Consider the following 16,996-nt stretch of genomic DNA (forward strand, 5'->3'; position numbering starts at 1 on the left):
TGTTGTCGGAGATACCGAAATTCACATAAAAATCTAACTCAGATTAGAAAATACGAAACAAGAATGTACAATATTTCAAATGGAATCGCACTGAAGACATTCAAGATCGCCAGACCTAATGTACAAGAGTTTTTTTTTAACTGTACTTTTTAACTTGACTAATTCATGATAGAAACCAAAAATATTTGGAAAAAATTTCCCAAATCTTTTTGTTGAATGGATCGGCCAGAGCCGTGCCACTGACCAGTGTGGCAAATTCCGTGGCGTCCTCGAACGCCTCACCGCAGCAGTTGATTCGAAGGGATGCAACTGCGACGCTGGTGTTGTTTTTCTTCCTTGCCACATATTCGCAAGAGCCGAGACAGCAGCAGCACCCAAGCCGGACCTTGTTCTCGGGAAAGTTCTTTGGACGAAATCACTCATGACTGACATCGATTTTGTCACTGCCCTCACCTTTGCCTTTTATTGCTGCGTTAAGGATTTCGCCTGCGAATAAAAAGCAAGTGTGGAGCTAAATACCAAAGGAATTCAACTCCGGTAAGACGCGTACTTAATAGTGGTTTGATCATTTGAAACTACGAAGTCCCCATTGCAGGGTAATAGGTCTTAGCATTAAAAGTTTTACTGAAGTTTATCTTGAGACTCACAAACGAACACAATTCGCCTGGTCTAGCAACAAATAATGTATAATTCAAAAACAGTAATCCCCCATCCATCGAAGGTGTTACGTTCCAGACCACTCCGCAATAAGTGAAATCCGCGATATCGAAATAACCCGACTATAGGCACATTTGAATTCCCTTTTTTTAAAGGTCTTTGAAAAACACAAGATAGTACGATCACATTTTAACATAATATATATTGGGAAATGGCAATAGTAACACAAATATTGTATAAACTATGACAAAATAAATCCCGATATAGGGATTACTGTGGTACAGTTCATCTGATGTGTCTCACTAGATTTTCTCTCAAGAGTTACAAACAAACTATAAATCTAAAAATTGCTGTCAAATTGACAGGAGAATGCAATTGAGTGCACTAAAATGTGTCCCCTTCTGAATGAACCTGTTATAGCTTTGCTGATGAATAGCCTCTCGTGTAAATCAGGTCAATCAATGACTCCCGTGACATGATACACTGAGTGGTTTAGCGTATTAAGAAGGGTGACAAAAGCCACTCCACTCATGACATCTCTCCATCATCAATTCATTATTGTGCAAAGGAATCTTGGCTTTTTACATTGTAATTGGAAAGCTGACTTTATTATTTCTTGTAAGGATTAGTTTAATAGTTATTTCTTCTGGTTTGGTAAACCAGGGGTTGTGGGTTCGTATCCCACTGGGGCCTCCACTCCCTGAGAAGGGTTGCATCAGGAAGGGCATCTGGCGTAAAAATTGTGCCAAACATATATGTGCGTTCATCTGAGATGACACGCTCTGGCGACCCCTAAAGGGACAAGCCGAAAGAAACTTTACTGTCTATTATTGTAATTACTGTAGTGTTGGTGAACCCCATTTGCTAATTTTGATCCCAAAGTAGTGGCATTCCTTAAAATATGACATGTTGCACTTCAACCAATAGAACGCATTTCCTCAATCCACACAAAGATGTTTCCTCTTGTTTTTTTTTAGTCACATCTTTCAGCACAAGGCACTGTCTCCAGAAACCTTCCACAGCATAAGGTGGGTCTCATTCATAAAAAAAAAAAAAAAAAAAAATGGAAAAGACAGATGAAAACTGGTCAAGGAGGACTCCATAATTAATTAAAGATGCAGAAATGCCTGACAAGGAGAGGCATGACAAACAATCTCCCATCTTCTTTAAATGTCTGGTCTATAGGGACGAGGGTGGTAGATCAAAGTCTTCGTTTACAAAAATCAGATCCTGAAACTGAAGTCATCATTAGCAAAAATACTGCTGCTTCACAATATCAAAGTTTTCTAATCATCCATCCATCCATTGTCTTAGCTGCTTATCCTCACAAGGGTCATGGGAGTGCTGGAGCCTCTCCCAGCTGTTAACAGCCGCACTCACACTCACACCTAGTGGCAATTTAGTGTCCAATTAATGTTGCATGTTTTTGGGATGTGGGAGGGAGTTGGCTTCCTGTACCCGTACTGGTAACATCAAATCGAGGAGGCTCTGACCTGCACAACCGTACAATAAATAAAGCCTGGTGAATACTCGGCGTGGGACGCCCCTGGTGACAACTTCAATGGACTAAAATCATCATCTGTGTAATCTTGGTACCCAAATTGGAGCCGTATTTGTTCGTGTTGAAACTTCCCAGCCTAGCCTAGCCAAGACAAACCCCTTAAGATCAAGTCGCATACTTAATCAAATATTTGCCGAGGAGGTATACATCAAACGCTAGAACTCACACGACCTACAAAATCTACGTATCATAGACAACGAGGACCGTGAGTACTTATTAGGAAGTTGGGCGAGTGAAAATGTAAACTTAAACTCGCTCATAAGCCAAAACTACAATAGGTTAGCAGGCTATCTACGAGACAAATTTGTGATCAATCCGTGCTGTGGAAGAAACATTGAACATGAATGAGTAACTTCATATCTTGTACAATGAGGGCCGTGAGGACTTATAGGAAATTTAACAAGTCTTATCTTAGTACATCTTAATAACCAAATCGCCATATCGTTCGCGTTGAAACTGCTTGACCCAAGTTAGCCTAGCTTAGCGCGCCAAAAACATTACCTTCGTTACGTATACAACGAGGACCAAACATCGAACTTGGACTCAACCCAACCTTCAACTACTAGAGTGAGGGCCATTGTGGTATGAATCCCTTCCATCCACATAGCCTTTAAATTGACATATCTTTTATATCTTCACAGAGGTAGTATGTGATTTGTGTACCTTATGTGCTGACTGTGTTTATGTGATTGCTTTAATTTGACCTTAACTTTAACATAGATTAGGCAGTATGTGATTTGTGTATTTTATGTGCTGACTTTGGTTATTTGATTGCTTCTTCTTTTTTCTTTTCTTTTTTTTTTGACTATCTGCAGTCCGTTGGGCAGCACAATATTGTGCAAGCTGTCAGCCGGTCCCAAGCCCGAATAAATTCAGAGGATTGCATTAGGAAGGGCATCCGGCGTAAAACTGTGCCAAAGATATATGAGCGTTCAGATTCCATAATGGTTAGGTTGTGGCCCAGGCTTCCTACTGGCCTGAATTGTTAATCCGCAAGGCGTAGGTAGAAATTCAGACAATGTCAGTCAAAGACAAAAAAGAGGAGGAGTGTGGCTTAGTCAGAAGAAGAAGAGGAATGCACAAACCCTACAGCTGTGTGTAGGGACTTTGAATGTTGGGACTATGACAAGAAAAACTCAGGAGTTAGTTGACATGATGATTAGGAGAAAGGTTGATGTATTGTGCATCCAAGAGAGCAAGTGGAAAGGGAGTAAGGCTAGAAGCTTAGTAGAGTTTAAATTATTGTAACATGGAGCAGAATGGAAGAGAAATGGAGTAGGGGTTATTTTAAAGGAAAAGCTGGCGAAGAATGTCTTGGAGGTGAAAAGAGTATAAGATCGAGTGATGAAGATGAAATCTGAAATTGAGGGGATTATGTATAATATGATTAGCGGTTATGCCCCAAGGTAGGATGTAACATCAAGTTGACAGAGAAATTCTGGAAGGAACTAGATGACATAGTTCTGAGCATCCCAGACAGTGAGAGAGTTGTGATTGGTATTGGTGAAGGAAACGGGCGATGAAGAAGTGAGGGTTAAGTACGGCATCCAGGAAAGGAACTTTGAGGGACAGATGGTGGTGGACTTTGCAAAAAGGATGGAATTGGCAGTGGTGAACACTTATTTCCAGAAGAGACAGGAATATTGAGTGACCTACAAGAGCAGAGGTAGAAACACGCAGGTGGAGTATATCTTGTGCAGATGGTGATCTGAAGGAGGTTACCAACTGTAAGGTAGTGGTGGGGGAGAGTGTATCTTGACAGCATAGGATGGTGGTGTGTAGGATGACTCTGGTAGACTCAGAAGACAAAGGTAGATGAGAGAATCAGGTGGTGGAAGTTGAGAAAGGAAGAATGTTGTGTGGCCTTTCGGAAAGAGGTAAAACAGGCTCTAGATGGACAGGAAGAGCTCCCAGAAGACTGGAATACCACTGCCAAGGTATTCAGAGAGGCAGGCAGGAGAGTACTTGGGGTGTCTTCTGGTAGGAAAGAAGAGAAGGAGACTTGGTGGTGGAACCCCAAAATACAGGAAGTCATCCAAGGAAAGAGATTAGCGAAGTGAGACACGGAGAGGACTGAGGAGAGGCGAAAGGAATACATTGAGATGCGTCGTAGGGCAAAGGTAGAGGTGGCGAAGGCTAAACGGGAGGCATATGACGACATGTACACAAGGTTAGATACGAAAGAAGGAGAAAAGGACCTCTACAGGTTGGCCAGATAGAGGGACAGAGATGGGAAGGATATGCAGAAAGTAAAGGTGATTAAGGATAGCCATGGAAATATGTTGACTGGTGCCAGTAATGTGCTAAGTAGATGGAAAAAGTACTTTGAGAAGTTAAATGAAGAAAATGGGAGAGAAGGTAGAGTAGAAGAGGCAAGTGTGAATGACTGGGAAGTGGTAATGATTAGTAAGGGGGAAGTTAGAAAGGCACTGAACAGAATGAAAAATGGAAAGACAGTTGGTCCCGATGACATACCAGTGAAGGTATGGAAGCAATTTGGAGAGGTGGCTGTGTAGTTTTTGACTAATTTATTTAATAGAATACTAGTGGGAGAGAAGATGCCAGAAGAATGGAGGAAAAGTGTGCTCGTCCCCATTTTTAAGAACAAAGGCGATGTTCAGAAATGTGGAAACTGCAGAGGAATAAAGATAATGAGCCACACAATGAAGTTATCGGAAAGAGTAATGGAGGCTAGATTCAGGACAGAAGTAACCATCTGCGAGCACCAGTATAGTTTAACGCCGAGAAAGAGTACCACAGATGCATTATTTGCCTTGAGGATGCTCGTGGAAAAGTACAGAGAAGGACAGAAGGAGCTACATTGTGTTTTTGTAGACCTCAAGAAAGCCTGTGACAGAGTACCAAGAGAGGAACTGTGGTTCTGCATGCGCAAGTCTGGTGTGGCGGAAAAATATGTTAGAATAGTACAGGACATGTATGAGGGCAGCAGAACAGCGATGAGATGTGCCGTTGGTGTTGTGTGAGAATTTAATCTGGAGGTCGGACTGCATTAGGGATCTGCGCTTAGCCCCTTCCTGTTTTCGGCAATAATGGATAGGCTGACGGACGAGGTTAGACTGGAATCCCCTTGGACCATGATGTTCTGAGATGATATTGTGATCTGCAGTGAAAGCAGGGAGCAGGCGGTGGAACAATTAGAAAGATGGAGGTACGCACTGGGAAGGAAAGGAATGAAGATTAGCCGAAGTAAAACAAAATATATGTGCGTGAATGAGAGGGGCTGAGGGGGAATAGTGAGGCTACAGGGAGAAGAGATAGCGAGGGTGGACGACTTCAAATACTTGGGGTCAACAATACTGAGCAATGGAGAGTGTGGTAAGGAAGTGAAGAAACGGGTCCAAGTGGGATGGAAAAGTTGGCGGAAGGTGTCTGGTGTGTTATGTGACAGAAGAGTCTCTGCTAGGATGAAGGGCAAAGTTTACAAAACCATGATGTAGCGATTAGAGACGGTGGCACTGAAGAAACAACAGGAACCAGAACTGGAGGTAGCAGAAATGGAGATGTTGAGGTTCTCACTCAGAGTGAGCTTGTTGGATAGGATTAGAAATGAGCTCTTTAGAGGGAGAGCCAAAGTTGAATGTTTTGGAGACAAGGTTAGAGAGAGCAGACTTTGATGGTTTGGACATGTTCAGAGGTGAGAGAGTGAGTATATTGGTTGAAGGCTGCTAAGGATGGAGCTGCCAGGCAAAAGAGCAAGAGGAAGACCAAAGAAAAGGTTGTTGGATGTTGTGAGGGAGGACATCAGGACAGTGGATGTTAGAGAGGAGGATGCACGAGATAGGCTTGGATGGAAAAAGATGACACACTGTGGCGACCCCTCAAGGGACAAGCCGAAAAGAAAAAAAAAGAAGTTTTTGGGATGTGGGAGAACATGCAAACTCCACACAAGTGGGTCTGGGATTGATTGAGAACTCTGAGGCCAACACTTTCCAGCTGAGCCACCGCGCCGCGATTTTCATATTCCAGCTCAAAAACATATTTAGGGAATAAATAAGTGGTCATGTAGGCATGACCCAGTTCACTGTTCTAAATAGTCATGTTAGTGGTGTGTTTTTCGGGGAGTCATCTGTACAGCCATCCCGTTGTTGGTGCGAGCAGTCAGTGAGCCCAATGAATTTTCCCTTTGGAGAAAAGATCTTTTGAGAATTTTTCAGTTTGGAACATGAAGGATTTGGAAAATGTGATAATACAATACACGCGATACTTGCTATTTTTTTAACATGAAATTGAATCTTAAAGGTCCGCTTCCATCCAAATTTCATTTTTTATATTCTTTGATGGGAATCACAGTGGATGATTGGTTAGAATCTGCATCACAGTTCTGAGGACCCAGGTTCAAATACGGCCTCACCTCTGTGGAGTTTGCATATTGTGCCCCATGCCTTTGTGGGTTTTCTCTGGGTACTCCGGCCTCCTCCCATATCCCAAAAAACATGCATGGCAGGTTAATTGGAGACTGAATGGCTCGGAAATGGGAATTTGTGTGTAAATCGTTGTTTGTCTATAGTTCGGCAGAAATATTTAACACCACTATTTTTCTCCCTAAAAATACCGTCTTCTAAAGATATTATCAACGTGAAGATTTCACTAGATGTTGGGAACAACCAATGTAATTTATACATACAAAGAAAGAAGAAAAAAGATCAGATATTAAGTTGTGTAATAATGTGAAATGGGCGGCACGGTGGTGCAGCTGTAGAGCATTGGGCTCACAGTTTTGAGTTAAAATGCCTGTGTGAAGTTTGCATGTTGTGCCCGTGCCTGCGTGGCTTCTCTCCTGTCACTTTGGTTTTCTCCCACATTCCAAAATGATTCATTCATTAGAGACTCTAAATTGCCTCCAGGTGTGATTGTAAGTGTGACTGTTGACTGTCTCTATGTGCCCCGTGTTTAGCTGGCAAACAGTTCAGGGTGTACCCTGCCTCTTGCCTGATGGCACCTTGGAATAGGCCCCAGCACTCCCGCGACCCTTGTGAGGATAAGCGTCTCAGAAAATGGATGCCGAATGTGAAATGACGGAGAAAGCAGTGAACACATGAAGAAAGTGAGGTGCAAAGAGACATTGAAAGCCAAGGCAACACCTAAAGTCTATCAACTATCAAACAGCAATCCAGATCCATGTTAGTGCAAATGCATATCACCTGCTTCAGTCCTAACAGCCACGAAAAAGGTCTCATTGCCAAGGTGTGAATCAAGACACATCTCATGATGGGTAAGAACAGAGAGCTGTCTCAAGAGCATTATACTTAGCCAATTAAGCTGATTCTGATTACAAACGAATTGTGGCAGCTGACCCACCATGCAGGGTGATAGATGAGCAAAAAAAAAAAAAAGGTGAACGAATACATTTTCACGGCACTGTATTGTTTGGGGCGGCACGGTGGATCAGCTGGAAAAGTGTTGGCCTTACAGTTCTGAGGTCCCTGTGTGGGGTTTGCATGTTTTCCCCATGCCTGTGTCGGTTTTCTCCAGGCACTCTTGTTTCCTCCCACATCCCAAAAACATGCAACATTAATTGGACACTCTAAATTGACCCCTCCGTACAGGGCACATAACCACGCCTCCTGAAGTCACGTCACCCCACTGTTGCTAACCTCAGACAAACATTAGACAAAATGGCGTCGCAGGAAGAAAAGTCAAGAGCGAAATTGTCCGATTTACCAGCTGATTTTTCACTCGCATTCTTACCGAATAGTGAAATATCGTTGAAGAGCAGACAGTAGGGCTTCAAGTATTTCAGCGAGGGGTATTTCAATGGTATTTCCATGCATATCGACGGAGAAACTACATTGATATTAGCGCGAGATCTTTCCAGAGTCAGAGAAAGACCGAGAAGCCACATAATATAATATATTATAACCCAATAGATAATATAATATAACCCAAAGACAAATTCGTCATTGACAGTTTCCTATTTTCGTGTTACATATCACACTTGTGTGCAGAATCTGTATGTTAGCATACAGGTATGTGCTCCTCCTTCGTGATTTCTGTCTAACATAGAGTAAAAGATTAAGGGCACAATACTGTGCCTTTGTGACGCAGTCCTGAGTCCCATGATGTGTGTATGCCAGGTAGCATAGTAGTCAGTCTGGCCTTGATGTGCTGTCAGTCGCGTCTTCAATAAATGCAGTCAGAAACATAATGTCGTCCACCTTGCGTATGTATGAGTAACGGAGGTCAGGGATCGAAAATGGCCATCGTTTGAGGCAGCACAATGGGTGAAGTCACGTGAAAACAACCTATTGGACACTCTAAATTGCCCCTAGGTGTGATTGTGAGTGCTGCTATTTGTCTCGATGTGCCCTGCGGTTGGCTGGCAACCAGTTCAGGGTGTACCCCGCTTCCTGTCTGTTGACAGCTGAGCTCCAGCACGCCCCGCAACCCTTGTGCGGATAAGCGGCAAAGAAAATGGATGGATGGATGGATGGTGATGAACCCCCTCCCTGAGGTGAGGACCTTATCATTGTGGATGGGTTTGTGTGTCCTAATGATCCTAGGACCTAAGTTGTCTGGGGTGTTACGTCCATGGTAGGGTCACACATGGCAAACAGATCCATGGTGAGGGATCAGAAAAAGCACAGCTCAAATGACCCTCTACGATGAATTACTTAAACTTCATTTTCAATTGCCCCGAAGCGGGTCACTGGGGTTCCCCACTGGAGACACTCCTGGAGATGGGACTCAAAGGTGGCCGGGGCTCCACCCACGGGGGCCGACTCGACACACCCTGAAGAGATGATGTGGATCCTCCTTTTCATGGGCTCACAACATGGGGCAGGGGGGTTGCAGGGGAGCAATGGACCAGGCGCATAGAGAGCTGGGTAGCGGCCAAATGCGGGGACCATGGTGGTTTGATCTGAAACTTCAGAAACTGGCTCTAGGGACATGAATTGTCACCTCCCTGGCAGGTAAGGCACCCGAGCTGGCATGCAGGTTGAGAAGTTGCAGCTATAGTCAAGCGCACCTCCTCAACACATTTTTAGCTCCGGTACCAGTCCCATTCAGAGGTCTTGAACCCTTTTGAACTCTGGAGTTGCTCACGGTCAAAGGCACCAAACAGGTGTGGCCATACTTTTTGTTCCCCAACTCAAGTGCCTATTAATTGGGTTTTACACCGGTGGATGAGTCAGTCGCCTCCCTCTGCCTCTGGCTGGGGGGATAGGTCCTGATTGTAGCTTATGCCCAACTCAAACTATCACTGCCTGTTAGTGGGTTGGTTCCGATGGTGGTGGAAAATGCAGGTCCAAACTGGCAGAACCAACGTACTGTGAGGGTTTGGTGGGAATGTCTGGCAGAATCCCCTGTCAGAAGGAGTTGCAACTCTCACCTGTGGCAAAACCGGGCGCATTGAGTCCGACTGGATCATGTTATGCACTACTATCGTTCAGGAGCCTGACTGAAAATGTTGTCGTAAGGTGGTCAGTGCCTGTCATGGCAGCAAGCCCTGAACCTGTTTCTGAACAGCAGCAGTAAGGAATGCCCTCGAGCTGAAGAAGGAGTCCTATCAGGCATGTTTTGGTAGTGCGACACAAGAAGCAGATGATAGATACTGGCAGGCCAAGTGGAACGTGGTTTTGGTGTTTACTGAAGTAACAATATTGGCATGGGAGGAGTTTGACTAGGAAGATGAATGACTTCCGGATGGCTTCTGTGAATTGTTAGTGATAATTTCATTATGAATTGAAATCTTAATACTGTTGAAATAAAAAGAAGAAAATAATGGCTCTACATGAAAGTTGTGTTGCTATTTATTTTGCTGATTAGTTTGGTTTGGTGGAATCTATCATTGCTCTGATAATCATCAACTATTCACCCACTTGTAAAGATGCATAACTCCTGAAAATGTTAATCGGAGTTGCCACACTATTTTGACAGTAAGTTTGTTTTGCTTGCTTGTAATATTATTTTGTTTAATATCGAGGCAAACTCCATTTATTCCATTTTTTTTTTTCAAAAAGTAAAACCTGTATATTAGTTTACCACAAGCAAAGCGGAATGTTTATTATTTGTTTAAAATTTTATAACAATGGCAGAAAGACAAAAGAATAAACAAATTCAGTATTTCACAAAATTCTCGAATCATGCAAGTGACGAACAAAAAACCATCTTAGCTGTAATGTTGACCTTCTGAAAAGAGTATTGATTAAGCTTGTTAGCTCAGCGACACATGAGCATGATGGAGGTTGACACCAGGCAGAGTGATAGCAGCGTCGGGCAATCGTCCACAAAGCCAAGTCTCCGTGAAACACAGAGCCGGAGAATGTCCAAAGCCTTTTGTTGGACGCGTTTGACAATGTCCCCACTTACGCAGCTGGACTTGTGTACCGGATCGCGAGGCTTTCAAGAGCTAGCGACTAGCAACTCTGGAAAAGCTTCAGCGAATTGGCAGGTGTTGTCGAAAAAAAGTCAGAAGAAAATTCATAAGAAGACTCTCTGACGGTTGGCAAGTCCTCTCTTGTCTACTTGAGAGTCCCGAGACGCCGGTGGAACGCAAAAACACAAACAGTAACGAAGAGCATTCCGGAGTCAACAACACTGGTACGCAGTCACTCACATTTGAAAAATGTACGGGTGTGGTCAGTCATGCTCGCAGATAAAGTTGCAGGTGTGATTAGGGATGGAATCTCAAGACCTTAAAATAATTTACAGGATTAATATAATATAACTGTAAATTAAAAATAAAATAAACAAATACATAACTAAAATAGAAAAGTAAAACTTCAAACTCAGAAAGGATAATTTCCAATTTCAACTGACATCAGTAGTACATGATATAAAACAGTATTTAAAATTTTTCATCTGTAAAAATTCTTGATCTGACAAACTTCATCTGAAGAAAAGTTAAATGCACTGGCCTGTCAAGGAATTACGGTCTATACCGGCAATGTTTTGAAGATAATGAAAGTTTAGTTCAACATAATCGTTGTTAGTGGCAGCAAGGTAGCGACACATTAGAACAAACATTCCTGTCGGCAACCGTGATGTATTGTTGTGAGGTGGGGGGCACGCAACGCGGGACTGCCGTAGATCGGAGGCTGGCTTGGTAGACCGCACTTTTATGTGCATCCGCTCTGAGTATAGACCACACCTGAATCAAGCGACAAGGTGGATGGTTTTTTGGGAGGGGGTAATTCAGCAAAACATGTGACGTCAGTGAAAACAACCCATTAATATTGCATGTTTTTGAGATCTGGGAGGAAACCAAGGCAGACACGGAGAGAACATGCAAACTTCACACAAGCGGGTCCGGGATCAAACCCGGGACCTCAGAACTGTGAGGCCAACGCTTTCCAGCTGACCCACCATGCAGCCCAGGGTCATCATCTCATACAAATTAAACATTTGATGAATAATGGTTTACTGTGGATGAATGTCACTTTCTTAATGTAATAAAAGCAAAGCTGTACTGCAGTGCAGTATATGATCTTATTCCATGCAGTCTGTAGTCTGCATGGAATAAGCACAGAAATAATTGTGGATATGTCGAAAAGGTATGGGCTATGTCCTTATCTGTCATGGGCATGACTTGGCCACTGCTGTGGGCAGTGCTTCCTGTGAGGGGTGTGGCCAGGCCACTGCCCTGGGCAGTGCCACCTCTGACACCTGTCTAAGTTGTGTTGCATTCGGGACTCTAATTGACCAAGCACTCAACTGGTGACTGTGTCACTGGCATTTGCTAGTTCGTTGCAGATGCTTCACTGCATCCTGGGCTACTCTACTACTGTGCGTAAGTTGCAAGTTTAGTGTAGAGCAACCCTTTGTCACAGCGAGCCTGTGCCACCATAGTCAAGTCACGTTTTTGTTCATGTTTCCAAGTTTTGCCTCATAGCCATTGGACCTTGTTTCATGTTTTTGGACCTTGCCTCTAGCCGAGGGTTTTTGTGTCTCTGCCTTCTTGGACTCCTTAAACTGTGTATGACCTTAGTTGGGAATAAAACCACTCCGAACATTATGCCTTTGCCAGGGAGTCCTGCATTTGGGTCCGCCTCCTTGCCGCTGGCCCATGACACTTATCTGATGGAAAAAAAAAAACGTTGGGACTTCCTGATTATAATCAAATACATAACATGGAAGGATAACCATTTTAAATTAAGTTCACAAAGCGGAGAAGGTTCTAACGAAAGGAAGTGCCCTGCCTTGACAGCATGGTGTCTTATAGGCAATAAGCTGTCAAAGGGCAGTGCCAGGATTCTTGATTTTGCTGCTTGGTAGAGCCCACCGCCTCTCCATCTTTATCACAAGCTCTTGCTGTGTTTCCCTCCCTCTCGTTCACTTGTGACGCTATCAATCATATCTTGCTCTCAGCAGATTCTTCTCCCCATTAAGGAAGTTAACCTGTAGGTAGCTAGCAGAACCCCGAGCCATTCATCTCTCTCAGCAGGACATTGAGACTCACATCTGCAGCAGAATTTCAAAACATGCCCCTTAGCAGACATGCATTGCATGCTGAAAGTCGATGTATATTTAAACGACGGCCTTTCATCAGACATTGGGCCAAGAATGACATTAACACTACTTGGGCTGTACCAATCTAAACCCTTGGTTGATTTAGACTTGCCTCAAAAACAGTAAAAGTAAGTGGAATGCTGTACTGTATTCTACAGTACAAATCATCAATTGTCAAACATGAACGAGAAGCCCATGTACTCAATGTTTCCTACTGTACTATATCTTTTCATATGAACGTACTGGAGGGAATCAACCATCCCCATCATGAATATGTATTTGTGGTCCACAATGGCACAAATAGGTTTGGCTGGTAGTGAAACTTTTGCTTTGTGAAATTCTCCACAGATCCTTCTATTAAAGATGATATGTGTATATGTATGCGTGTGCGTGCGTGTGTGTGTGTGTGTGCGTGCGTGTGCGTGCTTTCCCATACCCATACTATTTAAAACGGTTCACGTGTCTTTATAAAAACTGATTGAAATTCTTCTCAATCAAAATATACAAATGATAAAGAATTCCACACTTAGCATCCACCTTTACCATGTTAGTTGAAAGCACTTCTTTTTGGGAAGATGGTTCGAATCACCAATAGTGAGTAGTTACCACATTCACACCTCAGACTTCTGGGGTGTTTTTTCCCCTTTGAACAGGAATGCATCTTTCGTGCTACGGTTGGCGGGAGGTTTACTGCCTTACTGCACCTTGACAGCAGTTAGGCAGTAGACTAGCATCTCTCCAACAGTTAGTATCCATTGTCTTTGTTTGGTGCAGTTTGCAGCAGTTTTCCAGTTTGGAATGTGACACTCCTATTCAAAAGCCATGTCCTTATTTAAAAGCTACTGTCCCCGATTTCATTATTTAATAATTGTTAATTATGAAGCAGTTATTTCTGAGGTCACTGCCCAACAGGTCATATACCGACATAGTGTTTGTCATTCAATGTGGGTCGTCGTGGTAGATGCCATCAAAATAAGACTCCTCGTTGGAGATTTTAGAGTGTCTGGTGTGAGATCACAGAGCTCTGATGCTTTCTATCAGGTCCCTGTCTGTGAAACCGCAGGTACCTCTAACAGGTTATGCCCACTTATTTTTTCACAGCAGAGATGTGTCACTTAGATTCACGTAGGTCCAACATGCACACAGATCCACACACACATGCAGAGATACATACACATTCTGGTTTACACGTGAGGAAGAGCATTGGAGATACTCTTTGACACATTTATGTGTGTATAATGCTGCACTTGTTTATCCCCTTCTCTCTCCTTGCAGTGATCCACTGCTAGATATGGTCGTTCTGTTCACCTGAAACACACGGTGATAAAATATGAGTATTAGTCAATAAGGTTACATTGAGAACATGTATTGACAGTTTCACACTATAAAGATGGGATTTTCCTCTTCCTGTCCATAATGCAGTTGTAAACATAGAATGTCACACATTTTCTGTCCTGGACTTTGTTTTTGCGAGTTGACACTTCTCACAGTCATGCTTTGCGAGAACAATGAAAGAGGTGATGAAATGACACCTACTTTTCCACTGTCTGCAATTCTCTGTGACTCCACTGTTTTTTTTTTTATTCCTGTATGTGGTGGTGGAGATGGCAATGCCTTGCCAGCTGGGCCAGCTGGATGACTTCATCAACAAATTTCACTCTGACAGTAAGGGCTCTGAACTCAGACTCCGTATCTATTGCTTATTATCACAGCCAATATTTTTTTTGTGTGAAAGCAATTCAATGAACAGTTTATGTAAGTCTAATGGGGAAAACAACAAATATGTTGTAAATATGTATGTAATATTACATATTTATGTAATGAACCACGATCTGAATATGTTTCACTTTGATCCAAGTTCTAGCGTTGGAAACTTGCCTCCTCACCTTTGTTCAAGTTCCATCGACACACCATCCCATGAGGAAGCAGAGTCTGGGATCTCTGAGGTGGTTAAAAAGCTCCTTGGTGGCAAGGCCCCGGGAGTGATTGAGATTTGCCCCAAGGTTCCTAAAGGCTCACCTCTGCAACATCGCATGGGCATCGGGGGACAGTGCCTCTGGATTGGCAGATTGGGGTGGTGGCCCCACATTTTAAGAAGGGGGCCCAGAGGGTGTGTTCCAACTACAAGGGGATCACACTCCTCAGCTTCCCTGGTAAGGTCTCTTCAGGGGTGCTGGAGAGGAGGGTCTGTTGAATCTCAGACTCTGGAGAAGCAATGTGGTTTTTGTCCTGGCCACTGAACAATGGACCAGCTCATCACACTCGCTAGGGTTATCAAGGGTGCATTGGTGTTCGCCCAACGGTCTACATGAACTGTCTTGTGTCAACCCTCAAGATCGTTAAGTTCTTGGGACTTATGGTCTTACAGGATCTGAAGTGGGAGACCATCAACTCTGTCCTCAAAAGAGCTTCTGAGGAAGCATGGCCTGTCACAAGAGCTCCTGAGACAGTTCTACACAGCGTCATTGAATCGGTACGATGCACCTTCATGAGAGTCTGGTTTGGGGCAGCCACAAAAAGGACAAACTCCGACTGCAACGGACAATCAAAAACCGCTGAACGGTTAGCGACATCACCCTACCCACCCTTGAAGACTTGCAAGTCACTCGAACTAGGACCAAGGCGGACAGGATCCTTTTGGACCCTCCACCTCCTGGCCACCAGCTCTTCCAGCTCTTTCCATTGGGTAGGCGCGACCGATTAATGCAAGCAAATCTAGCAGGCATTTAAACAGTTTTTTCCCTCTTGCAATTAAATCATTAAATTCTTGATCAGCGAACCTACTATTTTCTGCCTTGCGTCGTTGTTGGGACACACACTCGCACACTGCTAGTCCAATCAGTATTAGTAATATATACTGTAGACTCCTTCTTTTCTTTTCGGCTTGTCCCGTTAGGGGTCGCCACAGCGTGTCATCTCAGATGAATGCACATTTGTTTGGCCCAGTTTTACGCCAGATGCCCTTCCTGACGCAACCCCTCTGCATTTTAGCCAGGGGGAGAATCTTAAAGCACCTGGTATTCCCAGACGGTCTCCCATCCAAGTACTAACCAGGGCCAAACCGGCTGAGCTTCCGAGATCTGACGAGATCGGGCGTTGTCAGGGAAGCATGGCCGTAAGCAGTAATATATACTGTAGACTATTACAGGATTTGAAGCTTTAAACTGCACCCAGCACAAGGCGTTCAAAGGACTTGATGACCACAGATGTCAAGGCAACAGGCGTGTAGTTATTACAACCGGAGACTGCTGCTTTTCTTGGGACCGGTATGATTGTGGCGCATTTGAAGCAGGTTGGTACTTCATACAGTTCTAGATACCTGTTGAAGACCTTTGTGAAGACAGGAGCCAGTTGGTCTGCGCAGACTTTGAGGTAGGATGGGGACACAAAGTCTGGGTCCGGCGCTTTGTTGATCTTTTGTTGTTTGAAGATCTGCCTCATGTCCCTTTTATAGATGTTCTACTGTTGAGTTTGAGATGTTGAAGTGGGTGGTGCTGCGACTTGGTGGGTGTGTGTGTGAAGTGAATGTGTCCTTTTTAAAACTGTGTTAAAAGCTGTAAAGGTCATTGGCTAGCCCACTATTGTTGTCTGTCATGATCCTGCCGGTCCTAGCCCTGGGTGTGCAGTTCCCCCGACACACCACCAGTCATCTGGAGGCGCACACCTGCGCCTCATCCCCAGTAATTACCTGCAGTACTTATAGTACCGAGCGGATGGTACGGCTTTGCCAGATCGTTGCCATTGATGCCTCGTTCCCGCACTTCCTGGACTCTGATCTCGACTCCCGGCGTACTCCCTGCCTGTCTCCCGACTGCGCCATTGAGTTATTACCCGGCACCTCACCCCCATGCGGGAGGCTTTTTTCTTTAACAGGCTCGGAGCACCAAGCCATGAGGACATATGTGGAGAAGTCGCTGGTGGCGGATCTCATTCGACCGTCCTCTTTGCCTGCAGTGGCTGGCTTCTTCTTTGTCAATAAAAAAGATGCCACCTCACATCCCTGTATCGACTACCGAGGAATGAACGACATTACCGTCAACCGGTGCCAGTAAGCTAGCTCCCAGGCTTTTGGGGCCATTCCCCATCACCAAAGTAATTAAACCAGTCACTGTCTCAAGAAAGCTCCCCAGGTCTATGAGAGTCCATCCCACGTTCCACGTGAGCCTGCTCAGGCCAGCTCACCCTTCCCTCCGGCCAAATCTGGCTGTAAACTGCAGGTTGTTGTTATAGAATGTCCGAAAAACTGTTTTGCTGGTACACACACGTCCTCACAGAAACTGATATATGCATTAACACTATCCCTTAAGT

The 16,996-nt window shown here is 44.1% G+C and overlaps 1 protein-coding gene and 1 pseudogene across 17 annotated transcripts in view; one reads left to right on the forward strand and one right to left on the reverse strand.

Annotated features, from left to right (window-relative positions):
• Nucleotides 1-257: 257 nt before the first annotated feature.
• The window catches only part of sertad4 (SERTA domain containing 4), a 74,123-nt gene continuing 57,384 nt past the window's right edge, over nt 258-16,996 (forward strand). For 4 of the 17 annotated variants that reach the window (XM_061843371.1, XM_061843356.1, XM_061843365.1 and 1 more), the window contains exons 1-3: nt 258-537; nt 1,635-1,685; nt 14,293-14,353. The gene's annotated coding sequence lies outside the window, so the exon portion shown is untranslated. Of the gene's footprint in view, nt 538-1,634; nt 1,686-1,709; nt 14,354-14,546; nt 15,375-16,996 lie in introns of those variants that run through there. The other 13 variants (XM_061843357.1, XM_061843374.1, XM_061843359.1 and 10 more) reach the window with 10 other exon arrangements.
• LOC133513865 (5S ribosomal RNA) lies at nt 15,691-15,809 on the reverse strand (annotated as a pseudogene).

This window comes from Syngnathoides biaculeatus, chromosome 15 (assembly GCF_019802595.1).
Source record: "Syngnathoides biaculeatus isolate LvHL_M chromosome 15, ASM1980259v1, whole genome shotgun sequence".
In the NCBI taxonomy this organism is placed as follows: domain Eukaryota; kingdom Metazoa; phylum Chordata; class Actinopteri; order Syngnathiformes; family Syngnathidae; genus Syngnathoides; species Syngnathoides biaculeatus.